A 23,225-nucleotide genomic window follows, 5' to 3' on the forward strand; every position below is an offset into this window, starting at 1 on the left:
TTGGCAAAGTTGTCTCATCTTTTTTAGTTTCCCTGAAAGCCGCACCACAAGGAGAACCCATTGCCACTCCTTTCTTTTGAAAGTAATATTTATTCTCAAAGGCAATGAATCTATTGTTTAACACCAGCTCCAATAAGTCTTCGATTAAATTGACATGTTCTGGGATACCCAAATAACTACATACCCATTGGTTACTCAATGCCTGAGGTATTACACTATATAAATCCTTCACATCTACGGTGACCAAAATGTCATTAGAATGAAAGTTAATACTGTCTACTTTACCTAAAAAAATCTAAAGAATCTCTACAAATTCTTCATTCATCCACCAAATATTGCTTCAATTTAGTATCTATGCACTTTGCACATGCTGATATAATGGAGTTTCTCCCATCAACTATGGGGATTAAAGGTGGATCATACAATTTTTTATGTATTTTAGGTACCCCAAAGATAACTGGTGTAGTGGGGTTACTAAGGTAAAATTAGTTAAATAGTTCAATGCCAATCTAGTTATCAATAAACATATCATTCAATTAAGCATAAATGCTCCTATTAGCACCATTTACTTCATATAAGGAAGTTTCCTCATAGGTATCTGTTGCTAGCAAGCACCTAACCTTAGCATTATTATCTGCTAAATCCATGACTACAATCCCATCCCCTTTATTTGGTTTCAAAACTTTAACATGCTGGCTTCTAAGTAGTTGCAACACCTCCAATTTCTTCTTTACTCAAGTTAAACACAGTCTTAGGTCTTCTATTCTTGTTAAAAATCAATGCCCTAAAATCCAATTCACAAACCCTTTCATAAATTAGGAGTAACAGGTGTAGGGGTGGATTATATGTACTTGCAATATTAAATTCCTTTTGTTGTTTAATACCATTCTCAAACATGACCTTAAAATTGAACTTTTGAGAAATAACTTAGAATCAGTTAAAATGGAAGCAACCATAGGCTTTGAAGAGGGTACAAACGTCATGCCCCTAGATAACACATTAGCAACCATACCATTAATTTCCACACTAGAATAGTTAAATACTTTAAAATCTTTTTCATCATTAAAAACAACAATCAAGTTTTTAGTCTCATTTCTATTGTCCTTATTAAACTCAGCTTCCTGTAAGTCCATTAATTCCTCCGTCGCTGATAACCTCCCCACTGCTAGTGTTGAAATGAGGGTTGGGCCACCGCTTATGAGCTCCATGGGTTCAATCCTGGGGATGCATGAAAACCCTGCCCTTGCCCTTGGTGGTAAACCCTCACCACCACCACATTTCCCTCCATTCCTTTTATCTCTAATTCTTTCAGATATCTTAGGCAAAGGTGGATGGGTTGGTGGTTGTGGGGGTCCTTTCTCCTCACATATCAACTGATATGATGTGTGTAGTTGTATTGTATATGACTTTAAAGGTTTTTTTCAGTAAGGAATGAATCACAAAAAATAATAACACTTCCATGAGTTAGAAATCACAGAGATGCTAATAGTCAGCAGCTCAGAAGGCTGAGTTTTGAAACTTCAAGGTGCTGAAAGAAGCATGACTACTGGAATCAAGACACAATCAGGCATGCCACAAGAAAATCTGACCAGATTCCAACTAACCATGGCAGAAATGTTCACAATGATGATATTCTGAAACAACTACTGGAAGTAGCCTGGTAGTGCTTGGCATTTGGCATTAGCATTTTCCAAAGGGTGGATAGCCACTTGATGGCAAATCAAATTACAGTTAGCAACCTAGATGGAAAGTATTTACTTAGCCAATGAAAACTTCTGCCTACTTGGATTAAAGGAGAATAACGTCTCAATCGTCTTAAAGGTATACAGCTTCCTCAGGTAAAAGGTGAGCTGACAGTGCACCTTCAACGTATGAGGAGGGTCCATCTCCCACGAATGGTACCTCCATGTGAAGTCCAGTTGGTGGATTAAAGTGTTTATCATAATAAAATATGAATCATTCCAGTGACTAGGTCTGGTCTAGTTTTTTTCAGTACTTTTACAGAAGAGGAACTGACATCTGAAGTTTTGGACTATTTATTACTGTTGCTTTTAATTCTAAGTTTTAGAGATTTTATTTTTCACTTTTGTCAAATAACTTGGAGGTGAAGGCAATCTGCTATTTTCACACTGGGAACAATTATCTCTTTGTCATACTAACCCTCTTAATGCATGAAATCTGGACAGAGTCTAAAATAATGGGAGGACAAAGGCCCAAAAATAAGGACATATTTTAAATACCCACATATAAACTTGGAAATTTGCTAGAATAACAGGTTTTGTGTTAGCATGCATTTTCTGAAGGATATAAATTCTGAAATTCAAATGCATGTCATTATTTAGTGACTTCACGCCTCAGTGATTTGCCAGAAAACCACAAATTTTATGAGGAATAGACCAAAAATAAGAGACAAAAATCTGGACATTTTGTGAAAATCTAGACAGTTGAGAGGTATGCTCCTTGTATTTGTGCTGTGGTTTATGTATTTGTTCATCCTGTGACTCACTGTTTGTGTAGGCAGGGTTCTTGGATGTGAAACAGATTTACCAGAGCCATTCCTGATCTTTGTTACATGATGAAAACAAGGAGAGAAACAAACTGGTTTAAGGATGGTTCTGAAGCAATATTCTGGATGAGATGTGGGCTAGTCTTAAAGTACACATCATCTTTCTGCAGAAGAAAATAAAGTTTTGCACAGGCTACAAAAAGAGCCTTCTGTTTACAGATTCTAGGAAAGGAGGTCAGGAGAAACAGAATATTCCAAGAGATGAACTTTTGAATTACTGGAACAACTCAACTAAATAGACATCAGGCATGACTGGCAATCATGAAGTTCAAGTTCCAGTGAGTACAAATTTTTGTCAATGGAATATGTACAGTCAGATCTCTGTTAGATACCTAATAAGTTTGTGACAGGTAACAATTATGTCATCTATAAGGTCATAATGGAGAGTCACCCAAAACATGCATGTTGACATAAAGTAACTTTGATCTAAATCAGATTGATGTCTGAGTTAGTCAAAATCAACTGCAGATACACTAAAGTTGCATAAGATACACAAACATAAATGTCTTCCACTCAGCAGGATATATTATATCAGTGGAAGGCTTCCTTACATCTTCTATGACATCTGAACATGGGTGAGCACTTAACAGAAACAAAACTTAAAGTAGGAAGCTGTACTCTGAGGTGGAGTCAGTTGTCCTCCTAATAGAGTGGTAACTTGTTTGGCTTATACTGTCATAGTTTTCAGTACTGCATGGGAACTGATAGCCTGAAACTGCACCCTTCCAAGCCACCATGAGTCATTATGGATCAGTTTTGGTCTTCCAGCTCTAAATGTAAGGCTGAAGTGCTGTTGAAGAAAAATGAACAGTGTAAATACCTGGAAGAATCTTACTGCTATGAGGTAGAGAACATGCATTCAGTAAGAGGTTTCCTTGCTATGCTATATCAAACAGAATAAGGGGATTAACATATTCTCCCACTTGGTGAATAGCTTGGTTTCCAAGGTGCACCACTCCCTGGCATCCCTGAACAGATTTCAGAATTTTCAGCTCCAGTAGGGGACTGATGCATTATCTTGGAATGTCTGAAAGCACATTTATTTCCACGGGATATACACTGCTGTCAAGGGGATGTCCTGGGAAGTGTTAAACTGCTAGACCCACTTTGCCTTCCTGTAAGGTAAGTTTAAGTAAGCGTTTGCTCATGTACTATATCTTCCATGCCTGGCTATCTGAGTGGTAAGAGGCACTCTGGACTTAATTCTCTTAACTGAATTTCAACATTAAAAATACTACTATTGCTAAGAAGACCCCATGGTACAGTGAGATAAAGTCCTGATTGCACACCAGATTATCTTCATTCAGCTAACAGCACAGTTGTTAGACCAGGTAGAGGAGGAGGATGGGAGTGTGCCGCTGATGTTGGTTTGCTCATCTTGGGTGGTAGGGTGGGCATGACGCAGTCTAACTCACTGCAAATTGCAGTATATGGAGTCTGGCAAGGCATGGTCTGCACTGGAGTGCTGCTCGATCAGGAGGTTGCACATACAAGAAAACTAACATGCTCCTCCCACAGGCAACAATGGCAGAACTTGAAAGGCTGACACAGGAGTAGGCTAGGGAATAAAGGAAAAAAGTAGAACTGTGATGTTGCACCAGAGTCCTCAATCCACTTCTGGCCTCAGAGTACCAACCAAGAGTTGGTGTCAGCTGATGGTCAGCTACAATGAGCCAAAAAATAAACATCAGCATAGTTGTAGGCAGTTTATATGGTGCCCCAGATCATAAGGATCTACTTTCTTTGAACAAGAGAATAGCCGTGGTAGACTTCATAACCAAGTAGTGAAGTGTCAGCTATAAGGAACCATACTGGTATTGGCTGCAGAAAGGACACCCAAGAACCAGATGACAAATTGCTTATACAAAAGAAGGTCTATGAATGTGTGATTGATTTGTAGTAATGGAAATCTCAGAGTCTACTTCAATAGAAACTTATAGGGTGCATCCATACTCTTTGGAGAAGATAAAACTGAATCCATATGCTTATAAGCTGCATATGTGACATTGTTCAGGCAATCTCAGTGGGGAAGAAAACCAAGATTCTTTAAATTTCTTGCACTGGCATTTTTTAGGCATTTCTTAGTGGATGAGGAGAAGAACTGGAGTAGGTGGTGGTCAGTTTCAAGGTGCCATGAATAGTGACAAAAAAAAAAGGAAAGTTAAAAAAGAAAAGAAAAGAAACAGATCCACATACATTCCATAATGCAAAGCATCAAGAGAAATGCACATTTCTTTTCTTCCACTGTTATTTTTTTTTACCTTTAAAATGCCATCCACATGAGCTTTTCAAATGTGATTTAATTTATGAATACGGTTCTTGTTTTGATCAAAATCCTGCTACAGTGCCGTGATGACCACCAACAGTTGGGAACATGTCTATGACAGCTATCCGGGCCTTGTTAACAGAAATGAAGGACCTAAACAGTCCTGCTCAAAGTGGAATCAGTGTGATTCATTTCATGTGAGTCAGCACAGAACTCTCCTAATGTTCTGCATTGCATGATGTGTGTTATTATATTCTTTAGAATTTATCTGTAAAGCATGAGTTGCTTCTGGTAACCAGTTTCTCAAATTGACTGCTTTATCATGATTCCATTCATGTTTGCATTGTAATTTACACAGTTTGCAATAATTTGTTTCACCATTTATCCTCCATTATAAGCCAGAAGCTATCCTTGTACTCAGAACATGATATTACAACAGTAGGATGGGAAAATGCATCTTGTTTTGGAAAGCAGTAATTACATCACATACCTTTACTTAGCAAGATAAACAAGGTAATGTAAGAGCATGTATTTTGCCGAGGATTTTTGGTAATGTCTCCATTTCAAAACATTGCAGAATACTTAGGAACAGTCACTTTGTATGCTAATATAGAACACCCATCACAGCTGAGTTAAGACACTGAAGACATGTTTAGCTGTGAGTCAAACACGATGTGCTAAACTTGATAACATTCAGTAACATGTTGCTAAATGTGACAGTGCTCCTAAAACTACAACACTGAAGTCACTTGTATTCTAATATTACATGGTCTAGTAAACTTCGACTGAATGACTGTTATTCCTCTAATTATAAGTAACGGACCATGACCCATAATAGGGGGTTCTTTTCTTTATAGATGATGCAAGATGAGTGCAGTAGTCAGTTTAGTCACTGATTACCCAAATAATGAGTTAAGTCTTATGGCTGCATTTAGTATAATTCTGATGGGCCATTTCAGGGCATTACATTCTGTTGGGATTAGCAGTAATATCTTATTTCAGTGCATCATTTCTGAAAACCAGTTCTTATTTGAATGAAGTTTCTTTTATCAGCTTTGAACAATAATGACATGAACTGCAAGGAGATATCAATGTCATCTAAAATATGAGTGCAGTACATTAAGGTAAGAATTCAACCATTGCAGTGTGCATCTTTTTCAGGAATGTATGCTTGCAAGGCAGGCATATAGAAATGTTCTGGTTTCTTCAAGAAATGGACGCTATGACTATATGTGAAAGGACTTTTGTGAACGTGAAGAAATATATCACAGTTCTATGTACCTCACTGGATTCTCAGTGCAGTATTTGCTGTATCGCACAAACAAAAAACCTTGTATCATATTACTTAAAAAGTATTACCAGCCATTATTTTAATTAAAGGATACACCATAAACCACACAGCTGAGAAAACCTGAGCTAATAGGCTTTATAATCATATATCTACTTGGAATTATCATTTTCAGTATTAAGTATGGATTTATACAAATGATACCCTACTTTCAAATGACCCTCTAGATTACAATTTTATTCTAGCATCTGTTAGAAAATTTCAAATTACTTTTATGAATGTTTTAAGAAAAATGCACTAATTTCTATACTTTTCTTATACTGTTTGAAATGTTATATTTCATAAAATACACATTTCTCAGGTTTATTTCTCCATTTTAATTTCTTCAAATTGCTGGGGTTTCTTATATCACAGTGGGAATAAACCTCATTCCTAAGTCAGAGTATGTTGTTGTGTCTTTTGGCTTTTCCCGGTTAGAGGTCACCACAGCGGAACTCCGGTCCACTAATGATTGGCAGTAGATTTTTACGTGCCGAGTTGCCAGCTCTGATGCACAACCTTCAACGAAGGTACGCCCATTCACGCATGTCTCCACACAGTAGACGCTCTAGCTGAGAATCAAACAGGACAACGTCTTACGTGAGGCGACAACGCTACGGCAGCACCACCACCGCAGTGTCCTAAATCAGAGTATACATTCAGAATTCATGAAATTAATACTGCTTCATTTGGAATGTTGGTATATTTCATAAAATGTTCATTTCTATAATTATTTATACTGCTGAAATTCTGGCAAACTTTGTAAAATACTTATGTTTTTGTACTTCATTGTACTGTCTGGAATGTTGCCACATTTTGCAAAACACATTTGCTGTTCTGCTTCTTTATATATTTAGAAATATTAGTACATTTCATAAAAGGCATTCATTTCTGTACTTCTTCTGTATACTGTTTGGAATGTTGGTACATTTCATAAAATATATTTGCTTCCATATTCTCTACTATTTGAAATGTTATATTTCATATAGGACATCTCCTTCTTTACTTCTTAATATGTTTGGTCTGTTAGTTTATCTCACAATGTTTAATTACATAAGACCAATGGCTATTGTGCACTGACAGAGAGACACAATGTGGCAGTATACACTGAGAAAGAATTTTTTTTTATGAATGTTTTGGAAATAGAGTAGGCATATTCACCTGCCAAGTAAATGCATTTAGCTGACTACTTCTTCCTGGCCTATACTCGTTTTGCTTTTCCACTGTTGTTTTGTACACAACAGAAGGAGACCCCAGTCACTTAGTTGAAGAGAAGCATTACTGAGATGGCAGGCACAGACAGTCATTAATGGCTTGTGATGAAACAATGAAGGCAAGAACATCAGATCATGCAACATTGAGACAAACATATCAAATATCTGTCCCAACAAACAGACCTAACTAAATGAATCAGGAGAAAAAACTGATTGTCCAAATATGTTTTGTAGGGAGTAAACCTCTCTCTACTCACTTTGCAAAAAAGCAGGATACCAAGACCTATGAAAAACTGTTTTGGCAACATGTCTGTAGCTAGAGCTAACCTAAAGAAGACTAACTTGTTCCTTCATTTTTTGTTTTTTACTTCTTTTTTATTCCATTTTGGCTATGACTATTAAGCCACCTCTGCCAGTACAGTTATCTCAGCCACAAGACCCATCCCTGGTGGATTCTCCGTGTTCATTTCACTGGGATGGTCTTTCTACAAGATCCTATTGCCTGGATGGTCTCCTTGCTGGAAGAAATGTTGTGCCAAGGTGGCTCCAACACCTTGCTTAAGGTCACACTTGATATGATACCCTACCAGGCAATTGGTGAGAAGAACTGATGGATATGCCTTCATTTGATCAAGCGGATGTTTTATTATATCCTAATCTCCTCACCCTTACATGCTGATGCAATGTGTACTAGGCATGTGGGCAAGGGAAGAACTTCCTTTTTTTTTCTCATTTATCACCTCTCTACAACCTGATCTCCATCCCTTTGAACTTTGGACTCTGCCAGCATGTAGCACGTGATGACCAAGCAATTCCTACCCTGCAAGATAGACACATATGTTCCCCTGTCACTCCATCAGTCAGTGAAGCCACTAATAGAATTTGGGTAGCCATAGTTGTCACTCTATGTCTCCAGAGTGACTAGAGAAGACCCACATTGTAGAGGATTCACAGAAAGGAAACCGATTTCTACTTAACGGATGTTATCCTGATTTATGAGGACTAAGTGGTTAATACATACTGGCAGCTGGACTGACTGGCTAGGGCTGGGCTGAACTTAGAGCATACCATTTATAAATTGTTATGGAGAATAAGAGAGTTTTATTCCTGTCTCTCAACTTCAAGAATCATGGAAAAAGCAAACCACTAATGACAAACAAAGGCAAATAATCAAAGTCAGATTTTAAATATTGCTCTCTTGTATGCGGAAAGATGTTAGAACAATTTGGATTAGCATTAAGTTTCTAAAAGCTACAAAGTCTAAAAATCAATACCTGTAACAATAACAAGCCACTTGATGTATAAAAGAACCAAAAAACCAAAAACACGAAATCCAAGGCTGAAACAAAAGAACACAGCAAAGGGATAGCATAACTCCACTTTAATTAACCCTTTCATCAGATGACTTCTTTAAAACCACACAACAGTAGAAAAATAAAACACAATATATATCTACATTTTAATTGATAGCAATTAATTATTCAATGATGCTGTTTTAACTTATCTAAAAGCTATATAAAACAGAATCTGAACCAAAAATATTTAATATGTATATATGTAAACATAATAAACAAGCTCATAGAATCACTATCATTTTTTAATTTGTAATTTACGATCTTTTAAAAAACACTTGATATTAATAGTATCATTCAAACCAGGCCTCTGATCTGCCTGCAGCTTGATCTGCCATTTAGTTTCCCTTTGCACCAAATAGTTTTTTAAATCCCCCCCCCAAATGTCTTTAGTACATTGTTCTAAAATGGAAAACAAAAACTTACTAAAACCTAAACATTCAGAACTATGTTTATAAAGTGATTGGTTTTTGTCTTTCTTTTTTATGTTGTATATGTGGTCTATCATCCTTGCATTTAAACTCCTGGTGGTCATTCCAACATAGAAAGCTTGACATTTGTCACATACTGCGATGTAAACCACCCTTTTTGTTTTACAACTAAAATTGCCTGGAACTCTTATAGTATAAGAGATGTGGGGAAACTAAATATACGGTCCCTCTAAGATGTACCTGCACATAGTACAGTCAAAACACTTATATATACCCCTAGGTTTATGACTAGTAGATGAACTGGTAACATTTATGTTTTTATCCCTACCTTTTTCAAATAACCCTTTAAAATTATAATCATTCCTATGTATAAACTTGGGTTTAACCCTATGGCTACTGATAGGTCATAATTACCTTCAATGATTTTTCCAGTTACGTTCTATTATATTGCGTATACTCATATTGCCCACATTCATGCTCATGCTAAAACATAGAGAATTGTCTTTGTTGCAAGACATTTTTGCACTAGGCATAAGCCCTTAATCAAAATGGGCGGATGTCTAGCCTTCCATTGGTCCAAAATGCTTTTTGCTAATTCTCTCAAAAAAAGTCATGATATCCCCTATTTAGAAATAACTGTATAATGTATTCAAATTCATCTACCAATTGTTGATCATCACTAGTCATCCTGCTCGCTCTGATGAACTGCCCTTTAGGTATGTTATTTCTCATAAATTTAGGATGTTGACTGGTCGCATGCACATAGTTATTCTTAAAGGTCTTTTTACGAAAAATCTTACTATGAAACTTTCTACTTGCTTCATTCCATGTTAGTGTAACATCCAGAAAATCAATACAATGTCCTTTATTTCCCAAAACAAACTTCAAGAAGTCAGAAACTTCATTTAACTTGTGACAAAACAAATTGACTTCTTCATGTCCCCCACTTAATACAATTGATTAAGGGCTTAATGCCTAGTGCAAAAATGTCTTTCAACAAAGACGATTTTCTATGTTTTAGCATGAGCATGAATGTGGACAATATGAGTATACGCCATATAATAGAACATAACTGGAAAGTCATTGAAGGTAATTATGACCTATTAGTAGCCAAAGGGGGTGAACTCAAGTTTATATATAGGAATGATTATAATTTTAAATGGTTATTTGAAAAAGGTAGGGATAAAAACAAAAATGTTACCAGTTCATCTACTAGTCATAAACCTAGGGGTATGTATAAGTGTTTTGACTGTACTATGTGCAGGTACATCATAGAAGGACCATATATTCAGTTACCGCACATCCCTTATACTATAGGAGTTCCAGGCATTTTTTGTTGTAAAACAAAAGGGGGGGTTTACATCACAGTATGTGACAAATGTCAAGCTTTCTATGTTGGAATGACCACCAGGAGTTTAAATATAAGGATGAGAGAACACATATACAACATAAAAAAGAAAGACAAAAAACAAGCACTTTATAAACATAGTTCTAAATGTTTAGGTTTTAGTAATTTTTTTTTCCATTTTAGAACAATGTATTAAAGACATCCGGGGGGGAAATTTTAAAAATTATTTGGAAAAAAGGGAAGCTAAATGGCAGATCAAGCTGCAGGTAGATCAGAGGCCTGGTTTGAATGATGCCATTAATATCAAGTGTTTTTTAAAAGATCGTAAATTACAAATTAGAAAATGATAGTGATTTTATGAGCTTGTTTATTATGTTTACATATATACATATTAAATATTTTTGGATCAAATTCTGTTTTATATAGTTTTTAGATAAGTTAAATCAGCATAATTGAATAATTAATTGCTATCAATTAAAGTGTAGGTATATATTGTGTTTTATTTTTCTACTGTCATGTGGTTCTGAAGAAGTCATCTGACGAAAGTGTTAATTAAAGTAGAGTTACGCTATCCCTTTGCTGTGTTGTTTTCTTTCAGCCTTGGATTTGGTGTTTTTGGTTTTTTAGTTCTTTTATACACCAAGTGGCACGTTGTTGTTACAGTTTTAGTTTTGTGTTGCCATGGCTGAATCTCAAGCTGATCCCTTGGTGGATTTGAGTGTATACAGCATTCTGAACACTCCAGATGTCTCCCTAACTCATTTGCTACTGAAAATGCTGGGAGACATACAAAAATCATTACAGGTACAAATACAAGAATGTACCAAAGAATCTTCTAAAGAAGAGAAAATAGAGACTGTGTGCATTCGTTCTGATGATGATGCCCAGACGTTGATTGAGGCCAGCACCTTTATATCAGCTAGCAAGGAATCTGAGACTAACCAAGTTGAAGGGCATAGGGCTGAAAAGCCGGAACCCAGCTATGCTAACATCACGGCCATGCTAAAAGAATGTGCAGATCCATTCAAAAACAGTAAAAGGTTAGTCAATCCTGCTAAGCAATCCTTTTATAAAGAACAGTGTGAACTTTTAGACAAATTGTTAAGAAATACAAGAGCCTTGATATTGAAAACAAGTATTTCACAAAATGTATTGAATTGGGGATAATCCTCAAAGGTTTGTGGTTCTTCAAGTGCCCAAATGGGATTCATGTCACGGACCCATTTTTTAACACTCTGCAACAGTTCTTTAATACTGCTGGCATTGAGTTTTTGAAACTCCTTCTTGAACGGAACCGTAGCACTATGAAGGACATAAAAGGTGAAACTACTACTATTGAGTGTGCTTTTGAAACTGAATTTCAATTCACGTTTTGTGAATGAGGCGAGCATGCCATTTTACTGAATGACATTGAACAGCATGAAAGACTGTTGGTTGAATGGAAAAATAAAAAAACTGGAACACGATATAACTGCATACAATATGGGCACTGCCTATTCTATTTTTTTCAAACAAGAGAAAAGGAATTACAACGGGGCGGCCACTAAGAAAACAATGTTTCAACCAGTCCACCTTAAACAAAATCAGTGGAGAACTTTCTTTAATTCGGCGGAAGCTTTGCCCCGAGCAATGAAAGGTTTGGCAATGTTGAATGACTGCAAATTTAGTAGTGTTTCTGAGTGTGAGGATATTAATGGTGATGGCAACAATTCCCAGGGAAATACATGCTTTTTTAGGCTCCGAGAAGGAACAGAAAGCTTCCAAACAACAAAAGATGATAAGAAAGAAAGCCAGACTGATGTCGGAATCATCTATGGACAATGATTAAGCAGCAGCAGGTCGAATTATGACATTTTAAACTTGTCTAGCTTTGAATTAAATGTTATCCATATCAAAGTATTGAAGTTGGGATTAAATTGTATTCCCAGTAAATGGGCAGATGTTATTGACACCATTTTGGATTAAAAATTTACGAGAAAGTTAAATCTTAAGTACATTTTGAAAGATGTCAAGGAAAGTAACTGTATGTTTTTTAAACCTTCTTGCTACAACCCTACACTAACACACATTATTCAAGTATTTGAAACTCTTTGGGAAAAGGAATTGAGGGAGATGGCAAGTAGCAACAATAAGTATTATTACAATAATCTAGATTTAGATGTGAGAGTGGCTATGAAAGAATTGATAGATAATAATGGCATTAGAATAATGAAAAGTGACAAAGGGGGAATGTTAGTACTAATGAATCAAAGTGATTATATCAATAAAATGGAAGCAATGGTCAATAATGAATGTGAATATAGGAAAGTTGGTTTTCGAGACGTAAGTGATAGTTTCAAGTATGTTTCCAACTTTCTTTATGACAATTTGATGTGTGGCAACTTAGATTCAGTTATGTACAATTTTTGTGATGTGGAACATCCGAAAGTGGGGGTAATGTTTGGCATTCCTAAGGCCCATAAAAGCCTAATAAACCCCCCTTTTAGGCCAATCATGCCTGCTCCTAATTATGTTACTAATGGTATTTCCATGATGGTTGATGCAGTGTTAAATCCGGTCATTGTCAAAATGAATTCTTTTTTAAAAGATTCCTGGGATTTCTTGAACAGTATTAGAGAGATCAGTGAAGCACAGGTATTCGACCCAAATCAGCATATTATTTTTACCATCTATGTTGTTTCTTTGTATACATCTATACCTCATGACAAGAGCATTGATTGTGTCAGAGCGTATTAACATCAGTATAGTGACATGCACAATACAGCAGTTGATATTTTTATTGCAGTGCCTTAGAAGTGCTACTTGAAAACAATTTCTTTGTTTTCAACAAAAAATATTATAAACAAATAAAGGGGTTGGCTCTGGGTTCCCCAGTAGCCACCACCTTTGCTAACATAGTGATGGAGTGATGGGAACACACTATTCAGGAACCTTTGAAATTTGAGTTCAACATTATATACTATAAGTGATTTATAGATGACTTGGTTTTCGTATTAAGTGGGGGACATGAAGAAGTCAGTTTGTTTTGTCACAAGTTAAATGAAGTTTCTGACTTCTTGAAGTTTGTTTTGGGAAATAAAGGAAGTTGTATTGATTTTCTGAATGTTACACTAACATGGAATGAAGCAAGTAGAAAGTTTCATAGTAAGATTTTTCATAAAAAGACCTTTAAGAATAACTATGTGCATGCGACCAGCCAACATCCTAAATTTATGAGAAATGACATACCTAAAGGGCAGTTCATCAGAGCGAGCAGGATGACTAGTGATGATCAACAATTGGTAGATGAATTTGAATACATTATACAGTTATTTCTAAATAGGGGATATCATGACTTTTTTGAGAGAATTAGCAAAAAGCATTTTGGACAAACAGAAGACTAGATATTCCCCCATTTTGATTAAGGGCTTAATGCCTAGTGCAAAAAAGTCTTGCAACAAAGACAATTCTCTATGTTTTAGCATGATCATGAATGTGGACAATATGAGTATACACAATATAATAGAACGTAACTGGAAATTCATTAAAGGTAATTATGACCCATCAGTAGCCATAGGGGTAAACCCAAGTTTATATATAGGAATGATTATAATTTTAAAGGGTTATTTGAAAAATGTAGGGATAAAAATAAAAATGTTACCAGTTCATCTACTAGTCATAAACCTAGGGGTATATATAAGTGTTTTGACTGTACTATGTGCAGGTACATCTTAGAAGGACCGTATATTCAGTTACCACACATCCCTTATACAATAGGAGTTCCAGGCAATTTTTGTTGTAAAACAAAAGGGGTGGTTTACATCACGGTATGTGACAAATGTCAAGCTTTCTATGTTGGAATGACCACCAGGAGTTTAAACGCAAGGATGAGAGAGCACATATACAGCATAAAAAAGAAAGACAAAAACCAAGCACTTTATAAACATAGTTCTGAATGTTTAGGTTTTAGAAAGTTTTTGTTTTCCATTTTAGAATAATGTATTAAGGACATCCGGGGGGGGGGGGATTTTAAAAATTATTTGGAACAAAGGGAAGCTAAATGGCAGATCAAGCTGCAGGCAGACTAGAGGCCTAGTTTGATTGATGCCATTAATATCAAGTGTTTTTTAAAAGTTCGTAAATTACAAATTAGAAAATGATAGTGATTTTATGAGCTTGTTTATTATTTTTACATATGTACATATTAAATATTTTTGGATCAAATTCTGTTTTATATAGTTTTTTGTTAAGTTAAATCAGCATAATTGAAGAATTAATTGCTATCAACTAAAGTGTAGATATATATTGTGTTTTATTTTTCTACTGTCATGTGGTTCTGAAGAAGTCATCTGACGAAAGCATTAATTAAAGTGGAGTTATGCTATCCCTTTGCTGTGTTCTTTTGTTTCAGCCTTGGATTTGGTGTTTTTGGTTTTTTAAAAATCAATACCTGTCATTATTTTGTAACAGAAATCCTCAAAAATTAACCAAAAAACATACATTTTTCAAGGAACAGATAAAAACTATAAAGCATAATTAGGAACAGTTCAAAGCTATGGTTGTTCCTGCTGAACTTCTGAGTGACATGGTAGATTTTAGCTTCATTGTGAGTAATGAATCTATAGATTCATTTAGGAGATTTTTTTAAGACAAATTGCATTTTGAAGTCTTCAAAGTAAGAGTATTGGTGAGGCATGTTCAAGTTGTGGTATAATTTTTCCAATGAACCTACATGTATCGAGTTTAAAATCTAGTGAATTTCTAGATAGGCTTGAGTTGCATTGTAACCTGTTTAGAAACTGTCAACATCTGAGTGAAAAGAGAGGGTCTGGTCTAGTATAAGGCCTAACAGTTCATAGGTACACAGAAATGAGTTAACATTTCCTCAAGTAGAGGAACAGTGTGTGGGAACTTGAAGGTAATCTTTCACTGGTGTCCAGTGACACAGAATGTTAGATTTTAGAGACATTATCTTAGAGGTAATTGTCAAAGGATTGTCAAAGAACATTTACGCAGTTCGTTGGAGTAACTGTACAGACCTTTACGTTTCTGTGGAGTCTTTGCCATCTCAAAACAAGAGGACATCTGTATTAACACTGATATGATAGCTGGGGTTATGTCTTGACAGAGCTGTTAAAAGTAAAGGGAAAATATTGTCTCCATGTGTACACAGCATCACTACAGCAGACCAGGATATAGGAGTTGTCTATTTATAAGGAATTTCTTCACCAAACTTAATGGCTCTTCGGCAAAGCCTATACTTGCAAGATAAGTAGGAATGTGCAATTAGTTTAGTCAAATGTTCAATGAAGAGAACTCCTGGTGAAGAGGCCACTGTTCATGTTGAGGGATATGTGATCTGCAGCTTGTACAAAAACTATATTGATATTAAAGGTGGTACAGGAGCCGTTTTGAGTTTTAAAGTGGTTTGCAGGCTCTTTTACAAAAGAGAGAATGGTGTCTATAACTCACTTTTATCAAATAATTTAATCTTGTAAGGACCTTGAAGAGTCTAAACTATTCGGGAGAGAATTATTTAAAGACTGCTCATGAGGACAGGGATTACAGATTTCATGTAAATGAATTATTTGTGCTATTTTGAATTGTAGGGATATGCCCTATGCAAAGAATGAGTTTTAGTATGCAAGAAGGCTGCTCTGCCAAAGGGGAAGCGTTCTTGAAGAATTCTGGGTGAAAAGACATTTCGTCATATAGGGCAGAATCTTAAAGTATAATGAGAAAGTCAAAAAGGCTTTAACCAGGATAAATCTGAAGTAGAATTTAGGTAGATTTGAGAAAGGGCTTATGTACCAGCCATTGACTGACCCAATTTGCTGATGACTGTAAACTGGGTGCAATCACTGACCCCCCCCAAAAAAATGTAGATAGCCTCCAAGAGGGTCTGACACAAACAAATAACTGGTGCCAGAGCCATAGTCTAAAACTCAATGCAATAAAATGCATAATTATACCTTTTGGGAAGATGAGCACATCTGCAAATTACTGCATTGATAACACTCCCTTAAGAGTAGACCTAGCAGTAAGGGACTTGGGAACTTAGGCTGACAGTAACTTGAACTTTGATCACCATATGTCCATGGTAGTGAGAAAATCCTTCTATGTGGCACGACTTATAAGTAAGGGCATGGTATCCAGATGTAAGGAGTTCATAGTCCCACTATACTCAGCCCTCATTAGACAAATAGATGCATACAATACACCCTTTGGCATGTACCTGACAGGCATTTGCAATAGCTGAAGTGGCCACAGAGGTTCTAATACAGGATGTAAATAATATGTCTCCTACAGACTACCAAGGGACAACCTATTCCTAATCTATAAGGCATTCTCTGATCCTGCCCTGTTGAATCTGCTACACATTCTAAAAACAAACAGCACCAGAACTATCTGATCTAATAATCTAAACCTCATTTGTAACATAAACAAAACATGTTGGAGGGACAGGTTTGTGTCTCAGAGATTAGTTCTTCTCGGGAACAGACTCTCCTTTCATGTGAAGCAAAGCTCTTCCTTAGCCATTTCAAATGCAATTTGGATGAATAGATGAGAAATCACAAACTTACCCTGGCCTGTCACCTGTGGCCTTTATGGAGCTGCTCGTCATTTGGTGTCTTTTTCCAGAGGTCCCAAGTGATTCTGCTTTAATCCAAGGCATCTAAGACAAAAATCAAGAAAATAAGTATAGGTTGTGTTTCTATTGCAGTTTTTAAACAGCATTGGGTCAGATTACTACATGATCTCTGCCTTTTTATTGCTTTGACCTCATTATTTTCAGCTGTCTTATTAGTCTAGATTCAGATCTACTGAATCTAGCCTGTTTTTGTTACACTTGAGCACTAAAGCAGCCATCTTACATTAAGAGGGGCTCCCCTGTATCCTGAGGTAGAAGGGTGTAGATCCAGCTTTTTCTGAGCTGGGGATTACTGGAGGAAGGTTCATTGTGTGTTTTCCTATTGGCAATTTACCTTAAAAGTATTTAACTTTGCCTGTATTTAAGCCTTGCATTTATACATTGCTGTGCACCACGCAACAGGGGTAGAGCAGTGCCCTGTATAGACACAAACAGTTTGAAATACAATTTTTCCCTAGACATCTGTCAGTGGGATCCTCCCAAGATTCCCTGCTGTACTAAAGACAACTCAGGTGCTCTTTGAGCAGAGTTGCTACACCTATCATCCACAACCCTCATCTGAACAAACTTTGCTAGTCTTAGCACAAAGATTGGTCAAACTAGTCAACTCCCTTTCCTATCAGCACATATGGTAAAAACCTGCTATAATGGATAGGCAGTTTCCCATCATTTCTCTGGCCAGCCTGATTGACATAGGAGTGCTGAGGCAATGTAGTAATTGCCTCATGTACACTGATAACTACTTACTTCTGCAACAATTACCCTATGTGAGAGATGTAAGTACACTATGAAGTTGGAATCACTTCTCTCACTTAACAACAAACTGGATACTAAACAAGTTGTCAGTGCACAATCTTCACCTCACCTACAAAATAAAAGCATGAGACATACACCCATATATGCAGAGATACTCACTAGAAGTCTACCAAAAGATCAGAGACCTCTCAAATGTAAACAATGTGCACGCACTGCTATGCAAATTGAAACCAGTGCACATAATAACACATACAGATGTCTCAGCCAACAAGCCCCTAAGGCAAAACACCTCTAAACCTAATATTCTGGTTATAGGCAATTCCTTAGTGAGACAGACAGGTGTTCCTCTCACCAGTTTGGGCAAAGAGAAGCTCACGGTCAGCTACCTGTTAGGTGCTAGGATACATCAAATCACACGTACTCAAGTCACTCAACATTACTGTTATCACTCTGTCATAGTTCATGTTGGGGTGAATGACTTGAAATGTATCTCTCTGGACTATAAATTATGTGTCCCAGACAAGTATGACCCTAGCCCTAAGCAGCATTCTGCCTTCAGCTAGGATGATGCCACAATATAAACAGAAAATGATCGACTTCAACAATTGGATTTACTTCTGGTGTCATTCAAGTGTGATCCAGTATCTGTCAGGTCAGGCTGCTTTTCCAGAGATGAACTGCACCTGTCTTCTCTAGACTTTCGGATACTGGCAAAGGAGTTTGCCTCCCCCATAGTTTTTTTTTAGGCAATGTCAAAACAACAAAATTCCCAACATAACAAAATCTGCTTGAGGCAAACTCAAAGTTCTTCTACTTAATGATAGGAGTATAAACATGACACTGCACTCCCTGGAATCACCCCTCACCTAGGAAGATGCTGAAGTCTGTGCAGTCATTGTGACATGGTTCAAGGCCATGGAGAGCATCCCAATTATGCAAGGCTACAATGCCTTCCACATGTTCAGACCTCAAAATGAGTATGAAGGAACCAAAGGTGAAGGTGTATCCATCTTCATTAGAGCCAAGTAGACCTTGACAATGGGCGAACAGTATGACTCTCTTGAACTACTCCATGTGCAGCTAACTATATGCAAAATACCCTACCACATCATTGCCAGCTATAGGTTCCCCCCACCATGAACCAAGAAAAGCACACTACCTACCAGGACTTAATGGAATCACTCACCATGCAACCCAATACCTTAGTCATGGGTGATTTCAACTATCCTTCCATCAGCTGAGTGAGATACATGATTAAAAACATGCGCGCCCACAGGTTGCTGGATTTTGTCAGTTCAAATGCTCTGGAAAGTCTGCACCCCCACAAGGGGCTTTAATGTCCTAGACACAGTACTCACCAACATGGGGAGTCACTGCACCCCCCCCCCCATATGATTCTTTCTCTGGTAAGGTATGATCATAAAACTGTCTCATTTGAAGTAACTATTGGACATGACACCCCCAAGGAACTAAAAAACTTTTCCACATAATACTACAAACTACTAAGCAATGGTATAAAAACTTTTATGCCCCCCTCCTGCATTCACAGACAACAATGACTCCTATGCAGGGGTGTACTTAGATGCCCTGTATAAACACTTAAGCAACTCCATAGAGTTATCTGTACCTGACGGGATTAAAACCAGGTCCTCCTGAATAAACAAGCTACCTTGGTGGACCTCAAATATAAATATGTTATAGAACAAGAGTAAGAAACCGATGTCTAAGAATAAGAGGGAACTGACTCAGAAGTTGAAGAATTCCCATCACAGCTTGCACAAGCAAATCAGAAATCTTGTAAAATCCTCTAAAGCTAATTACAAAGCTAAACTAGCATCCTTAGCTAAGGTCAGATAAAATAACATGAAGATGAGCAAAAGCCCTTATTTAACTACATTTGAAATCTAAAAGGAAACATCCAGCTATGTGCCAAGCTGGTAGTAGATGGTACCATTCATATTGGACAGACTTGGAATACTGAAACAGGTAACTGCAAAAACAGGAATGCAGGCAAGAGGGCTTGAGGCACGCACACAGTAGTAGTTTCCAAAGTTTATTCTTCAGACTTTGCTTCAAACAAATGATAAAAATAATAAAAAACAGTAACCATAAAGCACTTTTCATCTCACCCCTTAGTGAGACTTCATCAGAAGGTCTGATGAAGTCTCACTAAGGGGTGAGAAGAAAAGCGCTTTATGGTTACCATTCATATTGCACCAGAGGAAATCACCAACTTGCTAGATGACAGAATTGGTGCAAACTTTACCCCCCTGGCCTCATTAGCCATACCCCAAAGCATACCTGACACAAGTCATCTGCCTAGTGTCTCTAAAGATCAGGTCATATCTGTGCTTTCCAAGGCTATAAACACAGTCTCAATGGAACCAGATAACATCACAGGTTGCTTACTAAGCAATCTAAAATAGGACCTAGCAGACCCACTTAGCATTCTCTTTAACCATAGCCTGAGAAATGGCTTTGTTCCAATGGAGTGGAGATTAACAACAGTAATTCACTTACACATAGTTGGGCCATCAACCGACCATGGAAACTACAGACCCATAAGAATAACCTCATCTGCAAGGCCGTGGAAAGAATCATAATGGACCTTATCAATAAAGACATAGGCAACCTTCAACCTCTAGACCCAACCCAGTTTGGATTCGTTAAGGGTACATCATGCTTATTAAAACTAGTAGACTCCTTTGAGTAAGTCACCAAAGCCCTTGATGAAGGTAAGACAGTGCATACCATCTATGTTGACCAGGCCATAACTTTTGACACAATCCCCCATGCAGGTATCATTGAGAAACTCTCTCAGCTGTGTACTAACCCTTACATCACTAGATGGGTAGCCAACTGGCTCACTGACAGAGCAAATGGTGTCAAAGTGGGAGACCCAACGTCTACCAGTGGAACCGTCATCAGTGGCGTACCACAAGGATCTGTGCTGGCCTCTTTACTGTCTGGAATCTATTTCTCAGAAGTCCAGGCTAAAGTAGACAGCCTTTGGCTTACCACGTTCACTGATGATTGCAAATTGAGTGCAATCATTAATGATGTTAACATATCACAGGAAGGGCTAACACAGACAAATAACTGGTGTCAAAGCTATAGTCAAAAACTAAATTCAAAAACTTGCATTATTATGCCCTTTGGCAAAGTGGAACTCACCACTAATTACAGTATTGACAATACCCCCCTAAGCTCAAACCCAGTGGTATGCGACCTGGGAGCACAGGGTAGATAGCAATCTGAACTTCAACCACCAAATTTTCACAGTGGTAAAGGAAAGCCTTCTACATTGTGCACCTCATAAGTAAGGGCATTACATCCAGGTCTAAGGACATTATAACCCCACTGTACTCGACCCTCATAAGACCACTAATAGAGTACAATGCTCCCTTTTGCATGTACCTCACCAGACACATGCAGCAGCTGGAGAGAATGCAGAGGTTTCTCATAAAAAAATACAGGACCTTCACATTATGGCATACGTGGATAGACTGAAAGCCCTGTCATTGTTTTCTGTATCATATGGACTGCTGAGAGGTGACTTGTGCCTGCCCTACAGGCCAGTCCCCTGTCCTGATGGAAATGCTGCACATCTGAAAATCTAATGACATAACAATCACTCTTTCTAGAGATCGTAACATAGCCTGTGACATTAACAGAACATGCCAGAGAGACAGATATAGCTCCCAAAGACTGCTGCTACTCTGGAATAAACTTCCAGTTCACCTGAAGCAGAGCTCCTCTCTGACCCTATTCAAGCACAACTTAGACAAATGGATGGGAGACTGCAAATTCACCCTGGGGGTTGCACCCATGTCCCACATGGACAAGAGTAGTTGTTGTTGACCATAGACTCACTCTGCAAATTATGTCCACATAATAAGGACAATTTATGCAACTTGGGATTAACATAACTAGGCTTGTAAGGGCTCTAGGGCCGCAAGCTTAGTAACCTCCTATGAATCTATACATCTATGTAAGACACAGGCATATACCAAAGTTATTTTAGCTCATTGCATTGATAATTGGGAAAATTAGGGCATGAATGGCTAGGCTTAAAATGGCTCTAGGGTAATAGCCAGTAACCTCCTATGATCCTAGAGCAGCATCTAATTATTATTTTTATTTAAAAAAAAAAAAAAAAAAAAACTCCTTCTGTTGCTGTAATAGGTGTGTCTTGCAGTCTTTATTGCAATTCTTGCCTCATACTAGAGTTTTGAGTGTGTAAGTTGTTTGAGGGAAGACGAATAGCCTTCAAAATGAATCAGGCTTTGCTGAATATGTTTAATAAATATTTTAAATCTTTAATTAATCATGGATATTGGAAACTTGTGATGTGTCATCGTGTTAAAGGATAAATTGGATTTTATATCCTGGAGGTATTATTAGCGTGAGTTATAGTTACTTCAGTATCTTATGTAGTATTAAAAAAAATCCAGTTAATGGTAGTAGGATATGAAAGAACATCATCTTTGTCAGAGGGAAATGACCTACCTTTATAGGATAATTGGACCATGGGAAATTCAATGTAACTGAATCTAGTGACCATTTACACCTTGTCAGTTAACCACCCTTAGACCATAGTTCCTCTCTCAAGAAGTCTAGGCTAATCAAGCCTGATGTGAATTTGTAAGTACACATCTAATCATCCACATCATGCTTGAAGAAAGTGTATCACACTGTGCAATTTATCAAAGCAGTGGGGGAAACACAGCATAATGAACCTATCTCACTGCCATGTTTTATTTTTCTGTTGGTGAATATTTCGATCCCTTGCACTGCCATGTTTTATTTTTCTGTTGGTGAATATTTCAATCCTTTGTTATGGTATTTGTGATACCATTTGATTTGTGGAGATACAAGAGATCCAGAACCACTAGGTTTTTAATGGCATGGAAGGCAAAGCATATATCTTCCCTTAGGAGTTTATAATGAAATAGTACTTCTAGCCTGTTCTAATGAAATAGAAATAGAACGTTCACCCCGGGGATCACTCTAGTGGCTCTACATGATAGAGGCATTGGGCACTAACGTTGGGTGGCATGATGCCAGGGCACTTCTATGGGCTAGGCTTGTAAAGGCTCCAGGACCATTAGCCTTGTACACACCTATGAACCTATGAACCTGTTTAGGGTTTCTACACCAATGATCTTCTTAGTTGGAGATTTCTGAGGTCTTTCTTGTTGTTTTATATGTCTAGCAAGATGCATCCCAAAGGGGGACATTGCATTCAATAGTTGATATCAGGGAACAATGATGTTTTTAAATCTTGAGGGTATTCCTTTAGCAATTAACTGCTCAACGTTGAAGGACTTTCTG

The sequence above is a fragment of the Protopterus annectens genome, chromosome 11.part0 (genome assembly GCF_019279795.1).
Source record: "Protopterus annectens isolate FY-2018-M chromosome 11.part0, PAN1.0, whole genome shotgun sequence".
NCBI classification, from domain to species: domain Eukaryota; kingdom Metazoa; phylum Chordata; order Ceratodontiformes; family Protopteridae; genus Protopterus; species Protopterus annectens.